The sequence below is a fragment of the Ovis canadensis genome, chromosome 23, assembly GCF_042477335.2.
Source record: "Ovis canadensis isolate MfBH-ARS-UI-01 breed Bighorn chromosome 23, ARS-UI_OviCan_v2, whole genome shotgun sequence".
Taxonomy (NCBI): Eukaryota; Metazoa; Chordata; class Mammalia; order Artiodactyla; family Bovidae; genus Ovis; species Ovis canadensis.
The window spans coordinates 14,817,520-14,829,673 of NC_091267.1; the positions used below are offsets into that span (position 1 = coordinate 14,817,520).

The 12,154-nt window shown below is 45.7% G+C and overlaps 1 non-coding gene across 1 annotated transcript; it reads left to right on the forward strand.

Moving 5' to 3' along the window:
* The first annotated feature begins 6,092 nt into the window (after positions 1–6,092).
* On the forward strand, positions 6,093–6,164 carry TRNAC-ACA (transfer RNA cysteine (anticodon ACA)). Its single transcript has one exon. It is a non-coding gene; the product is annotated as a tRNA-Cys (tRNA).
* The last annotated feature ends 5,990 nt before the right edge of the window (positions 6,165–12,154 follow it).

Below are 12,154 nucleotides of genomic sequence, written 5' to 3' on the forward strand. Positions count from 1 at the left end.
ATAATCCTTAGAGTACCGGTGTAAAAAATATGAAAAATAAGATCAGCCAGATTAAGCATCAGAGAACATATTAACTAGCCAGGGAAAAGGATTATTAACAAAAGCATCTTATGACAACCTTCAATTGCCCCCAAATGAAATGATGCTTAAATGATCAGACTTGGATACTGCCTTATTCTCAGAAATCATCCCATGGTGTAGTCAATTTTGTGGGCCTGGAGAAGACGGATTAAAGAACAAAGTTTCTATAAGTAAACTCAAATAAATCCCCAAGCCAAATGCCTCTGGTGATGGTCTGTGTGAATTAAGCAGTTTGGGGGTAGTCATTTGCAGAAAAATCTCAAAAGATCATTTGTCAGCAATCAGTTGAAACCTCCCCAGCCTCTGGTGTTCTGAAACTTGGTGCTTCAAAGTACCAGGCAGTTTGCTGTTCTAGTTTATCTTAGAGCAGATGCATGTTTTCACACGATCTGTCGGCCAACAGCAAATAACTAGACCACAGTAAGCCCCTACATCGTGGAAAGCGTGGCTGAAAGTAGGTAGTGTTTTAAATGTGGGCTGCCTTGGGGAAGCCTCTCAGGCCCTTTGATGGTAATTTAATTCCCCACCCACCACGCAGGAACTCTGCACCAACTAGAGTAGGCACTGGGGGTCCAGATGGACCCTGCTCTGTGCCCCCATTTGCTTATCCCTGTGACAGTTTACTTAGCAAACAATAAAAGCACGTTGACTTCCACAGCCTCTATTAGAGGTCCCTGCAGTCTGCAAAGGAACACAAAAGAAAAGGAAGACGACTGAGAGGCGGTTTATGAGCTGAGGAGAGCCGCCCCGACAAGCAGCGTCTTTCGAGTAGCCTGGCCAGTCCAGACAGGCCTGGTTCTGGTCTTGTTCTCACAACAGAGCGAAGAGCCCCGTAGGGAGACGGACCCTCTGTTGGAGATGCGGAAAAGAAGAATCTGCTTCCAGTGAACTGAACTTGATTTTAGTCATGCTGCTCTGCAGCCCTTGGCATTTCCTTTATTACAAAATGTATTCAACATGTCAAGATACAGAATACGTAGACGAACGTATTCCCCATGGAATACATAGGAGTGATATGAAAGATTAACTTTGTCGTAGGCGTGCAACTGCACTGACCTGTGTGTGTGTGCTTTTCCTTCTATAGAATTAAGCACATGTACTAAGACATGTCCCTTAGTTGGGAAACTGTTTTTAGAAGAATGTTGAGACCATGACCATCCCCTCACTAGTTTCAGCCCTGGTTTTCTTGTTCCTCCGAGATAATCTCTTATTCCTTATCAGCACTTAGCCTCTCTGGTGAGCTTACCCTGGTTCCTGTAGAACACTTCTTCTGAGAGTCAGAACTTGAAGAGAAGGGCTTCAAAAAGATGTAAGATTTTTCAAAATGACCCAAGAGGATGGAGGAGGAGCTGGGAGGGTGGACAGACAGGCCTTTCTGGGCTGCGGTGTCCCCTGGTGCTGGAAACACCTGAACTCCTAGACAGAGGACTGATCTTGCCGCCCAGAGCGCGTGTGTTCCGAGCCTCACCATCTAGTTTGTTTGAAATGCAGAAACCAAGCTTCTGGGAGTGAGTTTGGGGCCATCTGAACACCCAGTGCCTGTCTAGTCAGTGCAGAGTTGATGCTCGACTGTCTCATGAGCGGGAGAATTAAAGGATGCAGAAAAGCCCCAACGAATACATTCAAAGCCAGGTGGTCACACCAGCCCGCGTCGCCTAATGCCAGCAGCAGCTTCGGATACCCTTTTGTTTCGAGGGCACACAGGCTTCCAACAGGACGTGTGTGTTTAGACCTTGGCTAGGCTGCTCCTAGACCGTATCTCAGCTGCACTGATTTAGCGGCTGCTGAGCTAATGCCTTCAGTAGAAACGCCAGGATCACTTTCTGCTTTCCCTGGCTGTAGAAACTACCCAAGGAAACCCGGCTGTGCTCATTGGGTGGGGCGGGGAGAGGTCTTATTTTCTGAAGGACAATTTAATTCCTTGGTTGCAAGTCAGGAATAAATTCAAACCTAAAGAAAATTAACAGCCTAAAGAAAATGAGCAAGCAGAGTATTCCTAAGCAGGGTTTTCTATTCTGGCTTTCATTTTGAAAGCTTCAGGAAGCAGCGTCTAGAAAATGCTTTCTAGTGTCGCATTATTTTATCCCAACGCTTTCACCCATCATCAGTTCTTAATCCAGAGGCTCGTGCAGGGGAGTGTTCTGGCTCAGTTCACTAAGCTACCGACCAAGACTCCAGGGAAGGGGGTCTGCTGGGACGAGCTGTTACTCCTGTGTGTTTCACTGGACAATTACTTATTGAATGAGCACGTGAGCACAGGAGGGACCGTGCTGGGCAGGGCCCCACGGTGGGCCATCCTGCCACGCTCTGCCCAGGGAGAAAGGAAGCTGCCTGACTAGGCACGGGTATTCTGAAGGGCTGTTTGTATCTCAAAGACCCTTGATAGAAATTCTAATCTCTTCCTGTCTCAGATCACTCTGGTGTAATCGAGTTGTGGGTGGTGATTCTCTGAGCTCCAGGGATGCTCCAGTGAAGCTGTGGGATCTGCCTGCATTTCCTCAGCCGTGTTAGTCTCTGCATCTTCTTTGTCCCCTGTAAATGGAACTGGGGAAAGTTTTCCTAATGTCTGTTGCCCACAGGCTGTTGAGACCCACCAGTGATACCCCCAGATGGTGCCATTGTGTTTGGATATAAATTGTTCAGCAGGTCCGCGAATTTCTGAGTGAGTTTAGTAACTCTGACTTTTGTCTCTGTCTCTGAAAACATGTTTTCCTAACCAGCATCTTCCAAATGTTGCTGAAAAAGGCAGAGAGCACAGGGAGCGTTCTACAGGGTGGTTCTAGGATCCTGACCCAGAAGATCTGTTTCTGCTCTGCTGACCCAGCCCCACAGAGAGTCCAGGCTTCCTGAGCTTGAACTTTCTCTCCTAAAGCCTGACGGGGTGTCCGGAGTAACCGTGGGGACTCAGATGGAAAACTCTCTGACTTGTGAGGTTTCTAGACTTCAGCTCCTAGAGTTTGCTGGGCGGCTCCACCAGGCAGCTCTCCAGGAGCTTCCGGGACAACCTCGCCTGCTTTGCTCACTCTCCAGGAGTACATGGACTCATCCTCCACTCCTCAGGCTCGATCTTTGCACTTGTCTAGAAAGGCTTCCTTCTCTGCACCCCTCCATCCTGCCGGCCACCATGATCTGTGAGTTTTCCCTTCCTCTGCCTCCCAGGCGCTCATGGCTCACGTCCTAACTTCTCTAGGAGGCCAGTGCCCTCCACTCGCCAGGTTGGACCTGAGAAAACAGAGGTCAAATATATCTCAGGATGCAACGTACCCAAGGTCTCGGAGGAGAGACGCTCAAACCAGGCCACGGCCCCAGGCAGGCGGGTGGAAGAGCACCTGTTTTTCTCCATCCTCTCCAAGCACCCGGCTGCTCAAAACCCTTCAAAGATCTTCCATTTATAAATGAAGAAAATCCCAAACGGCTGAATCCGCTGCTCAAAGTCCTTCTCATGTGACTTGTCTCAGCATCGTTCTAGCTGCCCTCTCCATTCTTACCTCCCTGTAAGACATGTGCACACACACACGTGAGCTGTACATATACACGCACGCCTGCACAGGTGCACGCGCACACTCGTGCACACACCTTAGCCTGCCCTGGGATCAGGCTGCATAGCCCAGGCTCTCCCAGGACACCTCAGGCAGAATTTCCGTCTTTTGTGGCTGGATAATATTCCACTTCACTACAGACCAAGAAGTCAGTGAAAGGCCCTCGGAGACCAGAGAGAGACCACTTGTAGGGTCTGTTTTATGACATACATTGATGAGCTCATTCACACTGCACGCTAGATTACTGTTATGTCTGGGATAATTTGTACTTTATATATTTTAAATTTTTAAAGAAGAAAGCTCTTACGAAAAACAAAATACCAGAAATGGTTCATTTTGACTGAGAACACACACACTTGAACTGCGTTTTGAATGAACTGAACGGAGTCTAAACGGGGAGTTGCAGCGAGAGCATTACCTTCCACCCCACCTGGAGCTGTCAGAACACCAGCCGTGTCCCAGAGGGCAACGCCGCTCAGCCCTTCCCACCACCTGCTTGAGGTCAGATATCCAAGAACGTCAAAGGAGAAAGGGCAGAATTTCATCCGGGCAGATGCTCTGAGAAGGATTCTCTCCACCAGATTCTGCTGATTTCTGCTGGATTTGTACTAAGAACAACACCGTGGCTCCCACCGTGAAGTCAATCTATGCAAATTTTAACATGACTCGGCCTATAAAACAGATTTGCTAGTTGATAATGAGCCGTACTGTTTTCAAAGCAGTGTTAAGTACATGAACCCTTCTGATGTGATTTATGTACTCCTGGAATTAAATTGTGACTTAATGCACAATAATCAAAACTGCTCATAAGCATCAGTTTTGTAAGGTAAATACTCTTTTTCCCCATGTATTTATTTTTAAAATTTAAACATATGTTTGTATTTCCTTGAAAGTGAAAATGTTAGTTGTGCAGTCATGTTTGACTCTGTGACTCCACATAGCCAGCCAGGCTCCTCTGTCCTTGGGGTTCTCCAGGAAAGAATACCGGAGTAAGTTGCCGTGCCCTCCTCCAGGGGATCTTCCCGACCCAGGGATGGAACCTGGGTCTCCCACACTACAGGGGGATTCTTTACTGACTGAGCCGCCAGAGCAGCCCGGGGTTTCCTTAAGTGGATGGCAGGAGACACAGGACGAGCCAGACAGTGCGTGTCAACAATACCAGCGTATTTATCAGGCCTTATTTGCAGAGAACTCCACATACGTTCCCATGAACCCTGATGGGCTTTTTTCTTTTTTAAATCTCACTTTAAAAATGAGGGCGCTGTCTGGGAGCGAATAGGACTGTCTGTCTCACACGAAAGCCCACACTCTTCCCATTACTGTAAAGTGTCTTTTAAGTTGTTTATTTAGCCAATAGCCTCTCATTAGGAATTCTTAGCATATCAAGATGTTTTTTATTCAATTTGGCAGTGATATATAATGCTTATGTTTACTCTCCTGTTCTGAAGGCAAATTGCATCTTCTTTAAACAGTTTTGATGTGCAAATGCTCCTGATGGATATAGTTTAAAAAAAATAAACTAGGAAGACCTCATGTACTAGGCTTAGCGTACTGATGTGCTGGTCATTTACCAGCAGAGGCTGGTTGGTTATTATGTCCTGCCCACACAAAAGCATATGCAGCCGGAAATACCGCAGAGCCACAGTCACCATGAGGCGAGGCTCGGCGGGAAGGATTTCTTTATGAGTTTTCCTGGACAGCACACAGAAAGACAGCCTTCCATCACTACCAGGGGTGATGGCAGCTGGTGGGTGTTCATAGACGGCTTTGGTCAGCTAGGGAAGTTCTTCCAGCATGAATTAGTGTTGGATTCTGTCAATTACTGTTTCTGGTTTTCTTTATTTTTTAACTTTTTATTTTCTATTGGAAAGTGAAAGTGAAACTCAGTCATGTCTGACTCTGTGACCCCATGGTCTATACAGTCCATGGGATTCTCCAGGCCAGAATGTTGGAGTGGCTAGCCTTCCCTTCCCCAGGGGATCTTCCCAACCCAGGGAATCTTCCCAACCCAGGGATCGAACTCAGGTCTCCAGCATTCCAGGTGGATTCTTTACCAGTTGAGCCACAAGGGAGGAGTATAGCTGATTAACAATGTTTGGATTGTGTCAGGTGGACAGCAAAAGACTCCGCCACACGCATACATGTATCCATTCTCCCCCAAACTCCCCTCCCATCTAGGCCGCATGAGCAAGTTCCATGTGGTCCTCGCTGGTTGATATTGCTGAACTTAAGTTTCTGAGATTTTATTTAAAAATTTTATAACTGTCACAATATGTAGAAGAAAAAAATAAAAGATTTACAACTGTGTTCATGAGGAATACTGACCTGAAATTTCCTCATCATATTTTTGTCTGGTTTTGGTTTCTGGGTAATGCTGACTGTAGATAATGAGTACAAATATGTTCCTTCCTCTTCAATTTTCTGAAAGAATTTGTCTAAAATTGATATTATTTATTCCTTAAATAGCCATCTTCCCTGGTGGCTCAGATGGTAAAGCATCTGCCTACAATGTAGGAGACCCAGGTTCAATCCCTGGGTTGGGAAGATCCTCTGGAGAAGGCAATGGCACCCCACTCCAGTACTCTTGCCTGGAAAATCCCATGGACGGAGGAGCGTTGTAGGCTACAGACCACGGGGTAGCAAAGAGTCGGCCACGACTGAGCGGCTTTACTTTCACTTTCGCTTTTCTTTCCTTAAATGTTTGGTAGAATTCATTGGTGACTTAATGAGGCTGGAATTTTTCTAGGGAAAAGATTATAAACTACGATTTAATTTTAAATAGATATAGAACCATTCAGATTGTCCATTCCATTTTTTTTCCCTGCATGAATTGTATGTCTTGCAAGAAGATTGTCCGTTTATCTCAGTTGCCAAATCGATTGGTTTGGTTATTCGTAAAATTTCCTCTATTTGATGACTAGAAACTGTAGCTGTGCTACCCCTCTCAGTTATGGTTTTGATTATCTGGGCCTTTCTCTTTTTTCCCAATTAATCTGTGTGTAGATTTAGCAATTTTAATGATCTTCTCAAAGAAACAGGCTTTAGTTCCTTTGACTTTTTGTTTTTCTGGTTCTAACTTATCATTTTTCATATTGTTCTTTATTAATTATATTATTTTGTTGACTTCATATTTTGTTTTCATCTCTTTTCCTAATTACTTGAAGCGGAATCTCAGGTTTTTGGTCTGAGATATTTTTCCTTTGCTAATGTAAGTCTCTATGGTTATCAGTTTTTTCCAAAGGAAAGGCCTAGCATTATCTCAGAAATTTGATGTGCTATGCTTTAATTTTCAGAACAAAATATTTTCTATTTTTTCTTTTGATTTATTCTTTGACCTGTGTGTTATTTAGAAGTGTGTTATTTAATTTCCAAACATGTCAGCATTTTCCAGATATCATTATATCACTGATATATAAGTTAACTGTATGTGGTCAAAGAAAGTATTTTGTATGACTGAAATTTAATTGAATTAATTTTAAAATTAATTTAAATTGTTAAGATTTGTTTGATAGGCCAGAAAATGATCTGCACACATATGCACAAAAGAAGAATATGCATTCTCCTGCTTTGGGGGGCATGTTCCATGAATATCAATTAAATCTCATTGGCTGATGATGCTGTTTGTTTTGTTGATGGATTAGTTTCTGCTTAGTTGAGAGAGTAGTGTTAGAGACCCAGCTACAATTGTGAGTTTACCTACTTCTCGCTGGAGATCTATCAGTTTTTACTTCAAGTATTTTAAAACCCTATTTTAATTTTTATAAGCCATTAGGATTTTCATGTATGTCTTCTTGCAGAATGGACCCGAACACCATTATATAAGATCCGTTTTAGCCCTTGTAATGGTCTTGTTCTGAAATGTACTTTGCCTGATATTAATATAGCTATTCCAGATTTCTTTTTATCAGTGTTGTGTGATGTATAATTTCCCATCCTTTTATTTTTAACCTGTCTTTGCCTTTATGTTAGATTTCTTATAGATAGCATAAAACTGGGTTTTGCTTTATATTCAATGTGATGTGCTCTCGATTAATTGATATATTTAGACTGCTTTAATTTAACATAGTTATTGATACAGTTGGATAAAATCCACTCTCTTGCTGGTGTTTCTATTTGGTTCATTTGATCTGTTTCTTTTTTCCCTTTGATTGTATTTATTCGGATTAATTCAATATTTGTCATCATTCCATTTTATCTTCATTATGAGTTTATCCCTGTGTATACCTCACCTTACACTGTTCTGATTATTTGCTCTACTATTTACATTAAACATCACTCGTTGATTAGAATCTACCTTCAGTAACATGTTAAGGCATGTTATGTGTGGATGCGGCCACGCCATACACTTGACTCTTGCCATCAATCATTTATGCTTTTAAAATTTACTTTACTTTTGCCTGTGGTACAAATACGTGCTCTTTACTACTACTGTGCATGCCTTAAGCAGGGGTAGATGTTTCGTGTTTCCCCTGTCCCGTCTGCAATGGGCGTTACCAGTCCCCCGAGAGTGACGGTGCCTGCTGCTCTTCCCCAGTGGGTTAAAGCTTTGATCCGCGGAGCAGAGGGGCTCACAGGGTCCTGGCTGTCCTGTATGCCTTTCCCAAAGGGAATGAAGTTTTCCTCCCCCGGACCCGTGTCCCAGGAGTTCCCGTATTCTCCGGGGCCCGCTGTGAGCACGTGGAGGAGAGTCTGTGGACAGATGTGACGCCTTTCTGTCCGGGCCCCGCGCCCTGCGTTCTCCCACCAGCCAACACTCAGAAATGCTCTTGCATCCTTCTCCCCCGTGTCAGCTCCGTCAGCCCAGGCCTGTAGCTGAGTGCGTCTGCCATTCCTTCTCTGGATGTCCAGCTGACTGTCTGCGTTATGGCATTAGCTCTTCCAGAGTCCAAGTAAAAGTTGCAAGCTCACATATCTTCCAGCTGTGCTCTTGTAGGGGTGGGAGTGATGCTCTCTGCATTTCATATCATCCCCCAAGATCACCACCTCCTTTCAGGCCACTTTTACTTTTAGTTTCCAAGTAAAAAAGGGACATTCTAGCACCTTTGGGCCATGAACTTCTCTTCCTAGGAGAAAGGCCTCCTTCCTTGTACCAGAGGAGCGAACGGTTTAGCTGCACTATATTGTCCTGGAAATGCCACGATGTTCTTAGTGGGTCTTAGGTCCCCAGGATGGCAGGGACCCAGGATCAGAATGCTGTCAGGGCAGCAGCTGGTTGGGGCCCAGACAGGAGGGACCTACAGCCTCGATGCCTGTGAGCCTGCGGTTGGGGGAGAAGGGCCTGGTGACCAGGGGCAGTACGTGTAGGCAGATTCCCCTGACTCCCATGGGAAAGAGTGCAGACGTGGAATTCACTAATCGATGCCCCTGTCCCTTCAGCGGTTCCGTCCACTTTCACCAGTGCTGCGAACTGCCTCGAATAACAGTCCAGTGGTGGGTCTTGAAGACACTGCCGGGCCTCCCCACCTGTCTGTTGACACCACTCAGGCTTTCTGAGCCCCTGGGGAATTCTTAACAGGAGTTTCCAAAGAAAAGCACTTATTTTCTCTTATCCAAATCATATGAGCAATAGCACTGAGATGTAGAGAAGCTGAGCGAACAGAGGAGGACTGAGAAATGCCTGGGGAACAGAGTCTGTTTTTGTGAGTCCAGGAATCTCTGGTCACCTGTCTATTTTCTCCTCAGGGTATCCAGTTGAGGGCTGTGTGGACCCGACACCGACTGAGTCAGAAGGACCACCAGATGGGTCGCTGAGGCTAACATCTCACGACAGAGCTCTCAGCTGCTTCTGTCCCCACCGGATAGTAAGAACGAGAGGCCCCCTCGGAATTAAGATCCCGTCTCTGCTTTGTTCTTCATCTCTGCTGGAGGGCTTTTCCCTGCACACTCGTGTTTTATTGGCAATTTATTGCACCCAGTGGAAGAAGCTCTGGCCTCAGCAACAGTGCTGTGATGTACAAACAAAATGCATTTAATTTGACTCAGTGTATTACAAGCATTATAATCCCCCTTTGACTTGACCATGATCGACTAATCTCATCTGTTCAGAGGGATAAGCCTGTCTCAGCCGTGATGACAGGCTTAGAGAATGGCAGAAATTAGGGCATTCTTAGAGATTATAAACTGTAACAGCAGATAAGGGCTCTGAATAGGGAAAGGTCTACAGGTGGTTCCTTGTGGAAATGCTCCGGTGGGGGCGGGGGGAGCAGGAGGCACGTGGCGTCATGTGCGGCCCAGACACCACATGGGTGGGCCCCCGAAACCAGGATGGGGGATGAGGCCAGGACACTTTCCAGGCTTGCAGCCCATTCCGAGGAAGGACTGGGAATAAAAGAGTCCCACGAGGGACCACCTGTCCAACACCACCCAAATTGTTTAGGGAACTCTTTATGTAACAGTGGTATGGAAAGAAACTCTGCCTCCTTCTAACAGAAACAGGACTGGGGCTTTGTCAGAGCCGCAAGGATGGTCTGAGGGGAGACAGAGAGGAAGAGAATGGCTGGGGATGGACACGGGGATCAGGCAGGGAGATGGAGCCAGTTGTTACTATTGTTGTTCATTTGCTAAGTCATGTCCAAGTCTTTGCAACTTCATGGACTGTGGCCCTCCAGGCTCCTCTGTCCATAAGATTGCCCAGGCAAAGATACTGGAGTGGCTTATTCCCTTCTCCAGGGGATCTACCCAACTCAAGAATCGAACCCAAGTCTCCTGCATTACAGGTGGTTCTTTATCGCTGAGCTACCGGGGAAGTCCATGATGAAGTCAGACCAGTAGCCAAAACACCTGCCATCACAAGCCCATGATGGAATCAGACCATTAGCCAAAACACCCAGTGGAAGAGCCCCCGGGGACAGCGTAACCCTGCAGTGAGTCCAGGTCCAGGGTGAGCCTTGGATGCACCTTCACGCACATGCTGGGTGGGTTTATGGTCCAACTTGCCTAGAAACAGGGAACCTTAAGTTTATCTTAAGTTTAATGAAATTCAAGTTAAATGATGTGGGGTTGCTTCTTTGGCTTCTAATAAACCTTCCACCAACCTGCCCAAGGCTTGCATGCATCCTGGGGGCTTGAGATCCTCACACACTCACTTCTGAGGGCAGGGAAGGCCTGGAGTCCAAAGGCTCCATGCACTCCTGGTCTGAGTGGTTAGGCAGGGACGGCCCTGCAGGGTGTGGGGCCAAGGCTGCCTCGTCTCACTGCCCAAGCCCAGGAAGACAAGAAGGAGGCAGAGACCAGCACTCATTCTCTGAAAGTTACCAGCCAAGGCATCAACAATTTTGAAAAGTAAGAACAGAGCAGAGGTCATCAGGTCCTAAACTGGGAAGTTGCAGGCAGACAAGAATTCAGGGAATTTTCCCCAGGAAGGACACAGAGAGAGCATGGACTTGTTGTACCTAGCCTTGGTACAAAAATGTAGTGTGTAGGCCATTATGATATTCCATTTCCATTTAAACTGTTAATCAGCTAAAAGGAAAAGGGAAGTAAGAAAAGGGACTGAGGCAGGAGGTGGGTGAGGGACTTTGCATCTTTACTGTTAAAATCAGAGATCTTCCTGAATGACAGCACCTGTCCAGCCATTTCCCTTCTGATCAAGACTCATCTCCTCCTTAAATGTTTGCGTTCCTTCTGCCTGCTGCCCTCTGCTCCTGCCATCTCTGGGATGGGCCTCCCCAGCTCAGACGCACCGTCTCCCCTTCCTAGGTGCTTCTACTGTTCCTTTCTGCCCCAGAGGCTCCCAGCTGACCTCCAGGGAACTCCTCCAGGCAAAGCACAGATGGACATGGTAAAGGGCCGCCCTATGAAGACCTACAAGACCTTCTAGAACTAACACCTAAAAAAGATGTCCTTTTCATTATAGGGGACTGGAATGCAAAACTAGGAAGTCAAGAAACACCTGGAGTAACAGGCAAATTTGGCCTTGGAATGCAGAATGAAGCATGGCAAAGATTAATAGAGTTTTGCCAAGAAAATGCACTGGTCATAGCAAACACCCTTTTCCAACAACACAAGAGAAGACTCTACACATGGACATCACCAGATTGATTATATTCTTTGCAGCCAAAGATGGAGAAGCTCTATACAGTCAACAAAAACGAGACCAGGAGCTGACTGTGGCTCAGATCATGAAATCCTTATTGCCAAATTCAGACTCAAATTGAAGAAAGTAGGGAAAACCACTAGACCATTCAGGTATGACCTAAATCAAATCCCTGATGATTATACAGTGGAAGTGAGAAATAGATTTAAGGGCCTAGATCTGATAGATAGAGTGCCTGATGAACTATGGAATGAGGTTGGTGACACTGTACAGGAGACAGGGATCGAGACCATCCCCATGGAAAAGAAATGCAAAAAAGCAAAATGGCTGTCTGGGGAGGCCTTACAAATAGCTGTGAAAAGAAGAGAAGCGCAAAGCAAATGAGAAAAGGAAAGATATAAGCATCTAAATGCAGAATTCCAAAGAATTGCAAGAAGAGATAAGAAAGCCTTCTTCAGCAATCAATGCAAAGAAATAGAGGAAAAGAACAGAATGGGAA